This window comes from Cupressus sempervirens, chromosome 10 (genome assembly GCF_028749045.1).
Source record: "Cupressus sempervirens isolate cs-2001-9-10 chromosome 10, ASM2874904v1, whole genome shotgun sequence".
NCBI classification, from domain to species: Eukaryota; Viridiplantae; Streptophyta; class Pinopsida; order Cupressales; family Cupressaceae; genus Cupressus; species Cupressus sempervirens.
In genome coordinates this window covers 23,567,010-23,584,515 of record NC_143127.1, presented here as the reverse complement: position 1 = coordinate 23,584,515, position 17,506 = coordinate 23,567,010, and positions in this window count along the sequence as shown.

Sequence of the window (17,506 nt, the reverse complement as noted above, 5' to 3'; positions counted from 1 at the left end):
TTCTCCACAAAAATCCAATGTGTCTTTGGATCTAGAAGTTTATATGGCTTCACACCATCTCATAACCAATGAAGGTACAAGGTCAAAATGACTATGCCTTGTATCCCTTGGAAGATATGTTTGTCCATGTAGGACAACCAAAGACTTTGAAGTGCATCACAATAGGTTTTATACCACACCATGCCTCAAAATGAGTTTTTCCATCTAAGGCTGGATGAGGAGAATGATTAAGAATGTGAGTGGCACTAGAGATTGCTTCAACTTCTAATGATGGATCTAGAGACTTGGCTTGTATCATGCAACTTGCCATAGACTTAAGAGTGCAGATCCTCAAAGATGCTATATCTGTCTTATGTGGACTGAATGCTGGCAGAGTCTAAAGATCAATGCCCACATGTCTACAAAAGTCCATAAGTCTTCTGTTCACATACATGCTTTCATTATCCATTTAGAGAACTTTGATGGCCTTTCTAGTCTATTCTACATGAGTCTTGAAGTCTAGAACCTGGTCCAACACTTCATTCTTGTTATGAAGAAAGTAGACACAAGTGAACCTTGAAAAGTCATCAATGAAGGTAAGTATGTAGTGACCTTGGCTAAATGCAAAAGGACCTGCTAATACCATGTGAACCATCTATAGAACACCTAGTGCTCTTGAAGACTTCCCTCTCTGAAGCTTCCCTTCTGGATGTATATCCATTGAATCTATTGAATACTCACCTTTGGAAAAGTTTATTTGAGGTATACCTTTGACCATTTGGTATGTGCAAAGTTACTGAAGATAGAAGAAGTCAACATAACCATACTGCTCATGCCATAATTGCATGTTTGAATTTGATTGTGATAACAAGGCCTTTGAAGGAGACTTGGGCACAAAATGGGAGAAAGAGTACAACCTTTTTCTATGATTCACTTTCCCCACTGCAACCCAGGAATCATCTTTAAGAATGTGCACCTGTACTGAGTCTGGAAGGAACTGAACTCTATGTCCATCTCCAAGGTGAGTGATTTGGTAGATTGATAGGAGATTTGAACTTAGGTTTGGAACATTGATAACATCTTGAAACTCTCCATTTTCCATATCCATGTTTCCTTTCCCTTCAACTTCCATTTTTCTATCATCTCCCATGAAGATGTGTAGTACCTTTGAGTGATTCATTGAAGAAAAATCCTACTTTAAAGAACTCATATGATATGAGGAATTTGAGTTAAATATCCATTCCTTTGAAGAGTTTGAATTTGCCATGAGTGCTTGCCCTTTGCCCTTGGAATCTGAAGAAGACCCTTTATCCTTGTAAGCATTAGGTAGAGGAACATTGTGTTTCTTCATGATGTTGGTCAACTCATCAATCTTTTTAAGATAATGCTCATGCTTTTCATGACCCAATTTCTTGCAATAAGCACACTTCTTCTTCTCCTTATTGTTGTCCCCTTGTTCAAATTTGAGGACTTTCCTTGTTGATTGGATTGTGGTGTTGTCTTTTTTGCATCCTCAAATTTGTTCTTCCATTTCTTCTTACACTTTCCTTTATTTGAGGACTATCGAACTAAATGTTGAGAACCCTCATTGGCCACCAATGCTTTAGATTGAGGTGATTTGAGAATCCCCATTGATTTCAACTTCTTTTCTTCATCATCCAACACTTCAGCATATTCATCAAAAGTGACTTTCTTGTAGGCAGACCCTAAGGTAGTCTTTGAGGTGTTAAAAGAAGATACAAATGTGGAATACTCCAATGGTAGCTTGTTATGTATGAGATAGATCAATCTACCATCTTTGATAGAAATCCCACAATTAGTAAGCTTTGTCCTTAGTTCATTCACCTTGATGATGAAATCCTATATTGAGTCATATGACTTAGGATCTAAGGAGAGAAGCTCATCTTCAATTTTGAAAACATCCTCTTCAAGCACTTTACCATATAGGCTTTTGAGGGTATCCCAAGCTTCCTTGGATGTAGAACACTTCTTAATCTGATACATGATCTTATCATCTACCCCCAAATATATATCACCTAGGGCTTTCCTATCCATTGCTACCCAAGCTGAAATATCACTTTCTAATACCTTATCACCTGCTAGTTTAGGAAGAGTACCATCTACATATTGTGAAACTCCATTATGCATTAAGTGATACCACATTTTTATTGACCATTAAGTATAATTATGAGGAGTTAATTTAGGAAATTTAAAATTGCTCATAGTGCAGAAAATGAAAGAAAAATGTAGAAAAGAGAGAACACAACACCAAGAACACTCCTCCTTTTCACTAAATCAAGGAACCCCCCCAAAATAGATGCTTTGGGCACTTTATCAGTAGTGCAATTACAATGAGCCACTTGCTAATTTTGGCCTTCGTGGACTTGTAATTTTTCTTGTTACAACCTCTAAAATGATTACAAATCTTGAACTTTACAATGTGCTACAATTCTAAAGCAATACAAAGCAAAGAAAGGCCCTATTGCTAAAAGTAACACTTTGGTACAGAAAATGCTACAATATGATAACAGACACACTTTCAAAAAAATGGAACCTATTTTTGACTCCAGATGTGCTCATATGAAGTGTTTGAAGTTGCAAAATGCACGATTGTGTAGGTATAGTCACCAAAAAATGCAATTTTTGAACAATCCTTGCACCAAAACTAGAAGAGAGCTACACGACTAATTTTTTTAGGAAATTCTACCCAATTTCAAAAAAAATTGCACCTGATTTGGAGTCTAGATGTCCAAGTTACAACCTCCCAAATTTGGACTACAAAAACCAAAATCAATTTGGAGAGGGGTTGCATCAGCGAATGATGGGGTTAAATTTGATGGTCATACAACCATCACAATAGTTCTATTTTGGCTAGGAATGATGGTCTGATGGTTGTAAAATTTAGGCTAGTGGAATGATGATGTCAATGTACCCTACCCTATGATGATGTCAGCATGACATCAACAATACAAAATTATACGAAAGGATTACGTGTCGTCCTGAAATAGGCATATGGACAAGCTAATGTGGCTTCCACATAAGCACTAATTTTGCTATATGATTGCTGACAAGGCCTATGTAGTTGGATGCTAATTGGATTACATGTATGGTGATTAGGTGCCATGTGTCAATTAGAGGATGGTCTATATGGCTGGTCCTATCCACGTATGTAGGTGATATATAGGTAGATGTGTGTGTTGTTGATGTGGGATATGCCATGTGTCCTATTGCTATTCGCCCATGTGGACTACTGACTGGGCTTGTCATAGTGTTGATTGTGTGTAGGGGCATACTGCTGACTATTCTATGGGCATGTCAAACTGCACTGCATGTCTAGCTGAGAGCGAATCCACATGGCAGTGTGAGATTACAATAGTGTTTGTTAAGATTTACCTCTGTAGTAGGCAGACAACTTTATACACTAGAAAATAATTGATTCCTCGAGTTTTGAAAAAAGTGGGGGCCGGTTATGTGGATTAATCCCACATTGAGTGGGAGATGGTGTGTTGCATTATTTAAAATGCGTAACCCACAGAGGTTTGCACAGAGCAAGGCATGTCGATGGAGGATATTGGATGCATTGTTCTGGCTGGTCATCAGATTGTTTAAGCCACTGGTGAAAATTTATAATGGCCGCCCGATGTGCTAAGTGTAGTGCTTATATTTATTGAGACTGTCAGAATTATTGAAGTCACTTGGTTTGTGCACTCTAAGGTGCTCAGATTTAGTTGGTATGGCCCTATGCCAAAAATTAGTTGTACAGCCCGCTAATAAAGTACATGGTAGCCTACAAAATAATAATAATTTTTTGCCAAAATTACAAAGCCAAGCTGGGGTATTACTACTCAGTTTAGCTAAAAAAAAATTCTCTCCTTGAATGCTCAAATGGGAAAAATATTCAAAAAATAATTTTGAAAATTTAGAGAAATAAAATTCAATCAGATCTTAAAATAAATATGCAGATCAATAAAATGACCATACTCAAACTGCCAATTGGGGCCTTTGATTTTCGATTTGTAAATTTTTTTTTCCTCACAATCAACTTTCACCCAACATAGGCAAATTTATAGTCCGTCTTCACTAAATCGATGCTCTAGATGCAATAGTGAGGTCAAAGCTGGCTCTAGATGCTTCCAATTTCTATGGATCCTCCAGATTTAGGTCAAGGTGTTGAAGCATGAACGGTCTTGGATGACTATGTGTAGAGAATCTTCCTTAGCTTTGATACCATGTAAGAATTTGGCTTAGGCTAGAATTCACCTAAGACCAAGGAACTCAAACATAAGCACACAATAGACCAAAGAGTATGATTAGAATGATGATATTCATTCAATATGCCCACTTGAGAGTACAATAAAAGTGCCTATATATAAAGGCCTCAGGAGAGCTTCTAGAATGTATATAAGTCAACATCATGATAAGTCATACAATCAGACACATGTCCACTAGATATGGGTTATCCTCCATTAAGCACAAAATTAAGTGCGATGATGTGAGGATAAGCCTACAATGGTGTAGCATGTAAATCAGTGGTGTAGAAAATATGTGCTTAATTAGGAGTGTGAATAATTGTGCTGTCAATATGACAACTTAGTGAATGATGCAAAATCCTATGTTGTAGACACCATGTGCATAATTAGAGTTGCATAACTCATGAGAGTACACAAACTCCTAAGTGTCTCTCCTAAATAAATAATAAAATAATGAAAAATAATTAAATAATGCATTAACCTAAGTAAACTTAAGTAATTTTAATAAGTAAATAATTATTTACACCAATAAGATGCACCAAAAGAAAGTTGGAAGAAACATCTTGCACAGTTGAAGACTAACTTCAATGATTGTTTTTCCAGATTTTGATGCAACTTTCAGATCTTGGCAAAATCTTCTTTTTGTTTACACCTTTGCCACTGATGTCAAAGGGGAAGAAATAAGGAAAATTGTAATTGTAAGTTATATAGTTGTACTTTGACATATAGTAGTAAGCTTTGCCTTAAGCAACCTTTGTAATCAGAGTTATAAGGGATGTAATCTTTTTTTCAAAACATGAATATAATGTTTTTATTATGTTATGTATGGTTATTTACTTTGATTGGTATAAACATTTTTGGGACTTTTCCAATTTTCCCAAAATGTTTCCATCAATGTCAAAGGGGGATATTGTTGGTAATATGACCAATTAGTCAAATTAGGTGAGATATGTGGTTGTCATTTATGGAAACATATGTTTTGCAGTTTAATTGTGATTATTTGTGAAGGAAAATTGTTTAAGTATTGGACAATGTTACAACAACATGATGAGATTTATGGATAGTATAATATTCCCTTGGAATATTTTCTTGCATAGTTAAACATAAATTCATGATGTCACTTTTATGATACATACAAGTGCACATCTCCATACGAGCAACCAAGTTCATCCTATGAAGGAAATACCTATGTAGTTACTTCACAGTGTAGAACAAAGCATGTCAACAAATTGAGTTGGATGACTTACATAATTGTTTTGATTACTAAATATTGATGAGCCAACTAAGGAAGAATTTGTTAATGTGATTGATATAAGTAAAGAACTTCAATTGCAAAGTTAGTATGCTATGTGATGTGAAGTAATGTTATGTGACATGATAATGCAAAATATGATGCAAATTGATATATGCACAGTCACTTCTTGTATGAAGAGCTGAAAATCAGAATAATTGTGAAGTATAACAAGTGATCCAATATTATATGTATATATATTCTCTTGGAGAACTTATTATATAGTTGCATGTTAGGGTGGTGGTCTCTTCTTCCACACATTTGTATATGATCCACCAACTCCTAATAGAATTGAGGCTTCTAACAAGGCTTAATCAACTAATAGGGACTCGAGACATTATATATTCTTCATAGACTCCTAATAGGGTCAATATCCTTAACCAAATTCTTATATATAGTGAATCATCTTGTGTGTTTCATTCTCACTGGGGTTTTCCCTTGGCTAGGGTTTCCCTAGTTAACAAAATATGGTGTTATGAGCTCTCTTTATGTATGGTTGTTTATAATTTTTAGCATTATTAGTTTACTTCCTTATGCATGTATTAAAGTAATTTATAATATCCAGTTGTGGGAAAAAAGATAGAAAATAATAATTCATCCCCCCCTCTTAGTATTATCTATTTCTAATAGGAAGAAATCCTAGAACAAGTGATACTTTATTGTGATAATACAAGTGCTATCAATATATCAAAGAATCATGTGATGCAAACAAAGACTAAGCACATTGCAATCAAGTGTCATTACTTGAGACAATTAGTTCAAGATAAATAGGTGAAGATGGAATATGTTAACACAAAAGAAAAAATTACTGACAATTTCACAAAAGCATTACCTAAGTATGCTCATGAGTATGTAAGAGGTAAACTAGGGGCGATACCCCTATCAAATGTTAAGTAACAAAAGAGGAGTGCCCTACATCAAACAAGATAGTTTTCATATGTTACAAATTGATGCAAAGGATCTTACTTTAGGAGCTACCTAAAGTAATCAAAGAGCTGAAATTTAAAATTAGTCACAAGCAAGGTGGCAGAGGAAGAAACTGAAAAAAGATATATCTGCATGTTAAGATGACGAGTCTTTGGCATTGTTGTCAAAGAGGGAGAGATTTACTGATCAAGAGGAAGATATCAAGAGATAATTTTCAAGAAAGAGGGAGAGATTGCTGATCAAGAATTGTTGATACAAAGCATGATTGGAGAGATTTACTAATCAAAGGAAGAAATAAAAGATGGATACTAGAGGGAAAAATCCTAACATCTATATAGTAAGAGGGAGATATAAGAAGAAATATTTAGAGGGAGCTATAAGAAAGAATTTTGTAACCTATTCAGAAGATGGAAGTTGCTAATAGAGGGAGAGATCTAAAACACAAGAAATTATTATTTACCTTTTTGGTATTTCCCTACTATTTTAACCTAGTCAGTTTGGTTGAACAAAGTGTTTGCCATCTGGTTGATCAGTTTGGTTTTCCATCAATTTCAAAGAGGGAGATTGTTGAGAATAGATTCAAAACAATAAAAGAGGGAGATTATTGAGATCAAATTAATGAAGACTATCAAAGAGGGAGATTGTTGAGAACATACAATTATGATCAATATGTTTCAATCATTGTTTTGTTATTGATGTTAAACCTACTATTTGCTGGTAAGACAACTGCTTATATGATTTAAGTACTATCACCTAGTTGATTGATGAAGAGGATTTGATCAAAAGATATAACAATAGAACCTAGAGGAAAGGTTGAGTTATGATTATGTAATGAAGTACAAGAATTAGTTATGACAATAGTAACATGATGTATTGATAATATACTTAAGGTTATAAAGGCTAGTTACACTAAGAACGTTTAGAAGAACAAGTTACACAAAGGTTGTCTGCCAAGCTTGATCAAGTGAAGAGTAGGCACCAAGAAAACTCAGTACAAACCAAGAAAAAAAATAGTTGAAATTGAGTAAAAGTTCATTCTACTATATGTCGTTAAGAACAATGGATGTCACGTAAATTTTAGGTGATGCTAAGCACCAATAAACTTTATTTTGTACTGAGTGATTTCATAGAGGATGTTGAGCAATACAATATGTTTTGAGCATCAAAAGCTAGATAATGTCGAGTTGCTACATTATTTAAAAGATCGCAAAGTCGATGGATCTAAGCTAAAAACTTTGTTTTCTTAGAATTTGTGAACTAGGTGGAAGATAAGATTGATGAGTTGGTGGCACAGAATTTAAGGTAAACTATTTATAGGAAAATTCAAAGAGGATTCAAGTAGATGTTTCTAGAAGAGATATGGAATGTGGGATAGATTCATTGCATCCTACCTAATCCATCCTAACCCTAATTTGGACAATGGAGAATGAGTGGGAAAAGATCTTAATTTCCTATTTATAGGAATGGTTGGTTAGAAGCAAAAAGGGTTAAGTGTGAGAATAGGTTTTACTTCATCAAGTAATCTAAGAGAAGAGATTGCATTGACATGTTAAGCAAGAAGGCTTAAGGATATGAATGCTTGAAGGGTGAGCACGCTGTCATAACTAAAAAGTGAGAAGGCCAAGTAGAATGGAGGATTAAAACAATCTATAATCTACAAATGAAGTTGTAAGTTGTTATCACATCAAACGTTACTATTACTCTCTAAAAATTGTATCAGTTTAGGGTAAATCTTCTGGATTAAGTTTGGCCTAACAGTCATTTGTAAATCCTTTAACCAGGTGACATTCTAAGTGAATAGTCTAAAGTACCCTAAAAAAACTCACTCCTAATAGGGTGATTGAAATCCTTTAATAGGGTCACATTTAACAGTGTGTATTATAACCTTTAAAAGGGTTGGCCTTTCACAAGACATCATTTTAGAAGAGTGATAAAGAGTAGCATGTTACTAGTGGTTTTTCCCACATTGGGTTTCCATGTAAATCATTGTGTCAAGTGTGTTGATGAATCTATTATGTTTCATGTTTACATTTCAATAAGTTGATTTGATAGTAACCTACAAGTTTTAAGTGCATTCATAATCTTATGGATACATTCATGATGAAGATAAATGCTTTATGGGTTCACTAAGCTATGAATTTTTTTTTATATATATGTGGACCTTGGATAATTGATTCACCCCCCCTCTCAATTATTCTAAAAGTATTCCAACATGAGAATCTCTTCTCATTATACACAAAATTGTGCAATCCAACTCTTTTCACACAAGAGACTAGAAGTTGCATTTTGAGCTTGGAAAGTTAAATCTGTTCATCAGGTGCAAAATTGCCAATGACACCAGCTCAAAGTGAAAAGTAATTTAGAACATTGCTACAAACCCAGAGTTAGTTAACTAAATTGTTAGTAGAAGAAGCCAATATAAGGGCTAAACTAGCTAGCATCCAATCAACTTTGACCCCTCATGTGGAAATTTTGCACAAGGAACTAGGTTACGTTGAAACTCTCATGAAGAAAGACCAAAATCTTTCAACATTAGATAGCCTAGTCTATCCTTCTATTGAGCTAGCCATTCAAATCAAGTCTTTGGATGTAGCATGTGAGAATTGGGATGTCACTCTCAAGATAATCCTAGATGTCCATAAATCATTTTTGGAAAAACACACTATAAGTGTATAACCCATTGACATAAGTGTTAAAAAGTAGAAGAAATATTTTGGAGGAGAGTAAGATAAAGGAGGAAGATAAAGGGGGAGAGAAAAAAGAGAGAATTCTGGGGGAGATATAAGGAGAATGAGGAATGGGGGAGAGTAAATAAAAGAGTAAAAGGGAAAATAAAGATAAGAGAAACAAGATGCAGAGTAAGAAAAGGGATAGAGAAAAGATAGATTAAGAAAAGTTAGAGCAAGCTCAATACAATAAATTCGTCCGTGCCCATCAAGGGCCTCAACCTATTCTTATATACTGGGTACGATTTAGAAAAGTAATACTACCTATGCATGTGGGATAATAAAATATACTCACAGGACGACTTACAAAGCATATGCGTCCAACAACACTACTCTAACAAAATAAACAGAAGGAACACACAGGTTCCTAACATCCCCTCTCCCTTAGAAAAAAGCTTTGTCCTCAAAGCTTAAGGTGTGGAAATTGTTGTTGAATCTGAAGAAGGGGTTCCCAGGTAGCATCCTCTGGTTGCATGCCATGCCACTGAATCAAGACCTCAGAGATGGAGCGAGAGCGAAGCTGGCGAGTGCGCTGGTCAATGATTGCCACCGGCTCTAGGATAATGGATCCTTCCGTATCCATTTCAGGGAGAGTAGTTTGTGCTCTGACAGTGGTACCCAGAACTTTCTTTAGACAAGAAACATGAAAGACTGGATGAATGTGGGAAGAAGGAGGAAGTTCCAGTTTATAAGCAACTGAACCAATCTTCTGCAGAACCTTATAAGGCCCATAAAATTTTGGGGCCAGCTTATGACGCCCTTTCAGCTTTAGGGAGGATTGTTTGTATGGCTATAGACGAAGAAAAACCATATCCCCAACTTGAAATGAGCGCTCAGAACGGTGTTGATCTGCTTGCTGTTTCATCCGATTACGGGCCATGTGAAGATTATCCTGTAAGGTACGAAGAATCTGATCCCTACTGCGGAGAACTATGTCAACTGCCACAATATTCTCCTTACCCTTCTTGTAGGTGATCTCATAATCATACCCCATGAGTTTGCTGACCCATTTCTGTTGTGTAGGAGAGGATACCCGTTGTTCCAGGAAGTATTTCAGACTTTGGTGATCGGTTCTGATGCAAAAATGACTCCCTAAGAGGTATGGCCGCCACTTCTGTACAGCATGCAAAATAGCCATCATTTCTTTTTCATAAGTAGAGAGGGCTAGATTCTTACCAGAGAGGGCTTTGCTAGTGAACGCAATAGGATGGTCATCTTGCAAGAGAACAACACCCAATCCATTGCCGCAAGCATCACTCTCAATAGTGAAGGGTTTGGAAAAATCTGGCATCGCGAGAACAGGTGTACTGCACATAGCCTGTTTCAGTTGTTCAAATGCAGTCTCAGCAACAGGGTTCCAGGAGAAGGCATCCTTTTTTAACAGAGCTGTCAATGGTGCTGCAATTTTCTCGTAATCTTTGACAAACTTGCGGTAGTAGCCAGTCAACCCCAAAAAACCCCGAAGGCTCTTGAGAGTTTTAGGATGCGGCCAAGTTTTCATGGCATCTATTTTTGTAGGATCCACCCGCACTCCATGGTGTGCAACAATATGCCCGAGATACTCCACTTCCTCCTGGCCAAACACACATTTAGATAGTTTTGCACAGAGTTGATGATCAGAGAGAAGTTGCAAGACAAGCTCCAGATGATGGAGATGCTCAGCCCAAGTTTTGCTATATATGAGGATATCATCAAAGAAGACCAGAATGAATTTTCGGAGGTATGGTCGAAATATGTTATTCATCACTGCCTGAAATGTTGAAGGAGCATTCGTGAGGCCAAAGGGCATGACTAAAAATTCATAGTGACCATCATGTGTGCGGAAGGCAGTTTTAGGTATATCCTCCTCATTAACCCGAATTTGATGATACCCAGAACGAAGATCTAACTTGGAGAAAAAATGAGCCCCATGAAGTTCATCAACAACTGGAATGGGAAACTTGTCCTTTATAGTGAGATGATTAAGTGCTTGGAAATCAATGCAGAGTCGCCATGACCCATCTTTTTTGCGAACAAGCAGAACTGGAGAAGAAAAGGAACTGGTACTAGGGCGAATAATACCTTGCTTTAGTAAGTCACAGACAAGTATCTCGATTTCGGTCTTCTGATGAAATGGGTAGCGGTAGGGCCTGATGTTGGGCAGAACACTGCCAGGAAGGAGCTGAATACGGTGGTCCTCTGGACGAGAAGGAGGTAATCCCACAGGTTCAGCAAATATACCAGAATACTTGTCCAAAATGTGTTGGAGATTGGCAGGAGTGCTAGAGACTGCTGATGGCTGCATCTGAATGGAATGGAGCTGAGCGATGACACCATGTGAATTCTTCTTAAGAAGTTTTTCCATACGGTGTGAACTGATGATGCTGAGAGACCCTAGTTGTAAGCCTTTCAAAGTGTGTTGGTGCCCCTCGGTGGAAAACTGCATCCAAAGTTCAGCAAAATCCCAGAGAATGGGGCCAAGAGTGCGTAACCATTGGGCACCCAAAACCACATCACAGCCACCTAAGGGTAAGGCAAACATGTCAGAGCGCATGTTATAATCTCCAATAGAGAGACGCACATTGCGACATTTCCCTTTACAAGGTAAAGTGCCCCCATTGGCAATCATGACTTCAAAGCTAGAGCAGGGATGGATAAAGCAATCAGCCTGTTTGGCTATTCGTGGATCAATGAAGTTATGAGTGCTACCAGAATCAATGAGTATAGTAAGAGGGATCTTCTTGAAGAAACCCTGGACCCGCATGGTTTGTGGAGTAGTGACTCCTGCCAAAGCATGGAAAGATATCTCTGGTGGAGCTTCTGGTGAAGGAGGTTCAGGCTGGTGAGGCTCAACCTCATCACCCACTGTTTCCTGAGCATCTACATATTCTTCCAGTTCCGGTGGAGAATCCACATCCAAGAGATAGAGCTTTTGCTGAACACATCTATGGCCTCGAGACCATTTCTCATCACAATTATAACAAAGCCCTTTGTCTCGCCTGACTCGCATCTCTGTTTCAGACAAGTGCTTGATCGGAGTAGTTCTGGGAGCTGGTATGACTGGAGGGTTGTGAGAACCTGTATTTTTGAATGGAACAAAATTAGATCTGGAGCGTTGTAGAGCACTAATCTTGTCTTCCGCTAACTTAGCCAACCCAAGGGCTTCCATCATTGTAGTAGGTCGAAACATTTTGACTTCTGAGCGAAGTGCATCCTTCAGACCACTGACAAAACAACTACGAAAGAATTCATCAGACAAGCCCTCTGTGTGATTAGCTAATTTTTCAAACTCTGTCTGGTATTCTCTTACAGTGCCTGTTTGACGCAGTTTAGTGAGTGCTCCTGTGAAATCATCAAAGGAACTAGGGCCAAAGCGCTCCAAAATGAGGGTGCACAATTCTCTCCACGTTGGGCCTATATTAGCCTTGATGTACCAACGGAACCATTGAAGAGCTTCATGTTCCAAATGAAAAGATGCAAGGGGGACTTTGTGGTTATCCAAAGTATTATGCAAGCTGAAATACTGCTCTGCCCTATAGATCCATCCAGTCGGATTAGAACCATCGAAGCGTGGAAAATCAAGCTTGGGTCCACAGAAATTGCCAGAAGAGGACCCAGTATCTCCTGAATGGTTTCGGCTCATGGCTGACTGCTGAAAGTTAAGACCCAGAATTTTGTCATCCAGATCTTGAAGTTTGGTTTTGAGGGATGCAATTTCCTCTTCCATGATTTTTGCTCCTGTATGCGTAACAACCATAAAACAAGGTTTTTTTTTTTTTTTCTTTTTTTTTTTTTTTGGAATGGGTAGAAGATGAGAAACAAAAACTTTTTTAGTTACGACAAACTTGGATTTGGGTAAAACTCATATAGGAAATGGGTGTTTGACGGGTGGTGGGAGACTATTTGGGGACAAGGGAAAAAGAAAAATGAGGGTTTCAAGGGTAGGGAGGCGAAATGAGGCGAACAGTCCAAGAGGGATAAGGGAGCAAAATGAGGAATTGAATCGTGTGGCTCAGTTTGGTGGCGATTGGATGAGAGGTGAAAAAGATAGGGCAAACCCTAAAATTAGATAAATGAGGGATTTAGGGCTTTGATATGTAGAATTTGGGGTTGGGTCGCCAAGGAAGGAAGTATGCGAAATGATATTGCAGACGTTCTGCGGAAGTATGAGCAGAAACAGAAAGCAAACAAGTAAGCTACGACTAAAAAACAGAAAAATTTTTACTCTTTTTTTTTTTTTTTTTTTTTTTTCTAAATTTTATTTTGAACAGTCGACTTAAAAAAAATTCACTCACAGACAGAACAACTGAAAAGAGTTATTGCAATAACAAGAGATATTAGAAGTGAGAGGAACCTGAAGGCCACGACAGAAAAAAAAAAAATTGATGTAATTTCCACCCAGCGAGCCCAAGAGAGTGCTCTGATACCAGATGAGAAGACCCTCCTTATAGCAATATCGTGAGAATGCTCGAAATAACAGAATACAAAGTGATAGCAGAACTCAGAATGAATCTACTGATCGCAGGCCACTTCGAGGGGGTAACCTCCTTTGAGCAAGCTCAATACAATAAATTCGTCCGTGCCCATCAAGGGCCTCAACCTATTCTTATATACTGGGTACGATCTAGAAAAGTAATACTACCTATGCATGTGGGATAATAAAATATACTCACGGGATGACTTACAAAGCATATGCGTCCAACAACACTACTCTAACAAAATAAACAGAAGGAACACACAGGTTCCTAACAAAAAGATAGATTAAGAAAAGTTAGAGCAAGCGCAAAACAATATGAAGTCAAAGAGTATTAGTTGAGACATAGTTATTCTACAAGAGCATAAAATTTTGGATACAGAACAAACCTATCATCTCAAGGGGAGTTACCAGATTTTGAGGTATCCAAGTTACAAAATTTTGAAATTTTAAATTTTTGTACATAAATTGAGTTATAGATATGTTATGTTTGTGAGATTAAGAATATTATTGCATACTCAAGTGTTTTTGACACTCATGTCAAAGGGGGAGATTGTTGATCTTAGATTGGTTTTGAAAATTGAGTGTCCACACACTTAAGTTATTTACTTAGTTCATGCTAAACAAGTAGTATATGCTGAGAATAATATATATATTATTGAGCATGATGAGTCAACAGTGAGTGCCAAGCCACTCATGTGCCGATTCACTCAAGTTTTGAGTAGATAGTATATGCCAAGTGACTCAGGAGCCAAGCAAGAAGTGTATGTCAAGTGATTTGGAAGCTGAGAAAATAGTGGATGCTAAGTGATATAGATGCTAAGTCATAGCATAGAGATTATTGTATGCTGAGCATCAAAGACTTCAAATGCTGAGTGACACAATTGTTTGTAATGGCACAAACAACTATGTAAACCATTTTTTAGTTGAATTAAGGATGAATTATGATATTTTGGAGATAAGGACAAATTTTATGTTGGATTCTCAATGAAATTAAATGCAACCAATCAGAAAAAGGGAAGGTTTAAGCAACAAAATGGATGAATATCAGCTATTGATTCATATCTAACCCTAAGTCACCAAAGTCTTCTTAAGGAGAACAAACTATAAACTCTTAAGAGTGTGTAAGGTGTATGAAGAAGCAAAGAGAGAGCTTACATGCAAAAAATAAAGCATTCATGGTGGATAAGGAGTTATAAAGTGAGATTGCATTGCAAAATCAATTAGGGTAGAATAGAGGAAAGCGAAGAGTATACAACAAAGAGACATATAATCAATAAGGATTGAGAAGATTTGTGGGTTATAACTTTTCATTGGAGGGTTTCTCGGTAATCATATCTGGTGTTATATGTGTGTGAATTTTTATTTGCTAACACATTTTAGATGTACATGGTATTTTAGTTTACTTAGTAAATGTATGAGATGGATGTGTGGTGAAAGTTTTATGGGTTCAAGTTTAAACTACTAATTGTTTTAATCATGTTGATAGTGGAGAAGACAATAATGTTCAAGTATTGACAGTATGAGAAAATATAGATCACTTATGTATGCTTGACTAAGTAACATAGTAAAAGACCAAGGAATTTTTATGTACATGCCAAGTGATGCTAGTGTCAATTGAGCCATAGTAAATGCCAAGAAAATTTAGTGTTGATTGAGCATCACTATCAAATGAGTGATAGTGTTGATGCCAAGTAAGAAGTTTGATAGTGACTAAATAACTCAATGATGACAAAGTGTCAAAAATTAGTGTTGGCCAAGGAAGAACATTTTAATTGTTTGAGATAAATCTTAATTTCCAGCTAACTAAGTTGATTTCTTTGGATATGGAAATTTTTTTGAAGATAAGGATTGATGAGTTGGATCATTTAATTCTAGGAGAGCATTAGCTAAATGATCTAAGAGATGAATTCAAGGAGAAGTTCCTAGAAAAAGACAAGATAAAAAAAATGGTGATTAGATATATTGTATATGATGGATCAAATCGTTAACCCTACTATCTATGGTATTGATTAAGAGGAAAAGATTAAAACTTCCTATTTAAAGAGGTACAAAGGAAAACTTGTAGTTGTGTTGTGCTTTATGTGCTTGTGAAGGTGTTCTAGATAGTTAGAGTTGTTATTGATGTTGTTCATGATGAAAATAATTGGTTAATTGTGTATTGTCTTTGATATTACACAAAATGTCATATCATTTCCAATCAGTGTATGCTGAGCTCACTCTGGCAATGAAGATAGTTTCCTATATCTACCAAGCATTCTAGAGTTTTCCTAGTTCAGAAGATAGTGTCTACCAAGTTCACTTGGACAACAAAGGAAAGTTTGTAGAAGTTGAGTGTTAACCAAGCTCACTAAGTTAATGAAGGAAATTTTGGATGGAGCTAGTCTTAATAGAGCTCACTTGGTTACCATAGGAACTTTGTGAATATATAGTGTTAACTGAGTTCACTGGGTTAGCACAGGAAAGCTATTTTGGGTTAGTGTCTACCAAGCATGGTTAGCTAATGAAGGATTTTCTTATTTTGGCATATTGAGTTTAATTGAATTATTTGTTGGTTCTAGCCGACTGAGGAGATGAATATTAATTATTATAAGTTGTATTCAAGCCAACTTAACAATGTGTAAGATATAAATATAAGGTCAAGTTGAGGATTGAATATGTGGAACATATTAGAAGATTTTATGATTCTTAGAGGAAGTGAATTGGAAGGATAAGAAAGGTATCCTTGTTGAGCTACAAAGATAGATTTGATCAGGAAGGATCAATTATATAGGCCATAATTAAGATTAGTAATCAATAATTCAGTTGCATCAAAAATCAAGTCATCTCATTCTTACTTTCTAACCATTGTAATAGTGATCTAAAACTCTTAATAGAGTTGGCTTAATAACTATTTGTAAATCCTATAATAAGGTGGCATTTCTATTTGAAGTGTCTAAAGACCTCTAACAAGGCCACTCCTAATAGGGTCATTAAATCCTCTAATAGTGTCACACTTAACAGTGTGTTTTATAACCTTTAATAGGGTTGACTCCTAATAGGGCTCATTTTGGAAGAGTGGAAATCAGTAACTAGTTACAATTGGTATTTTTTCCAAATTGGGTTTCCACGTTAAATCTTGGTCTCACTTGTGTTCATGATATTTCTTTTATGTGTATGCAACTAAGTTAAGTAAGATTAATAATAGATAATATCTTAAAGATTTTCATGTCAAGTGATTACTAAGTTATTTCAGTATTTATTGAGCTACAATAGTATTTAATTAGAGTTTTGATTTGTATTGACATCTAAGGGATCTAGGAAACATCTTAGTGATAACCAATTCACCCCTCCCCTCTCAGTTACTCCTCCTATATTTCCAATAGTTGATTGGAAAATTTGAGAAGAAGGTTTCATTGAAAATATGTGAAGGGCTATTGCTTGAAGGGTTGTGAAGAAAATTTGAGATTAAATGACAACGGAGGCTAGACAATGAATCAATATTGAGAGCTGAAAAAAGATCTGAACATGCAAAGTGAGTTGCACTAAACATAAAAAACTTGTTGTTACTTTCTAATCATTGTGAACAATATTTGAAATCTTTTAATCAAGGTTGACCTAATAGTCATAAGGACCTAAAAATGTGTGTAAATTGTTTAACCATGTGTCATTCTAATAGAATGTTCTAAAGTCATCTAACAATGTCACTCCTAACAAAGTGATTAAAGCCTTTACCAAGGTCACATTTTAAAATGTGTATTATAACATTTAACTAGGTTGGCTCCTAATAGGGCTCACTTCTGAAGAGTGAAAGTTGGTGACATGTCGCTAGTGGTTTTTCCCAAATTGGGTTTCCATGTAAAATCCTAGATTCAAACTTTTGTGAATGTTATTGTGATGC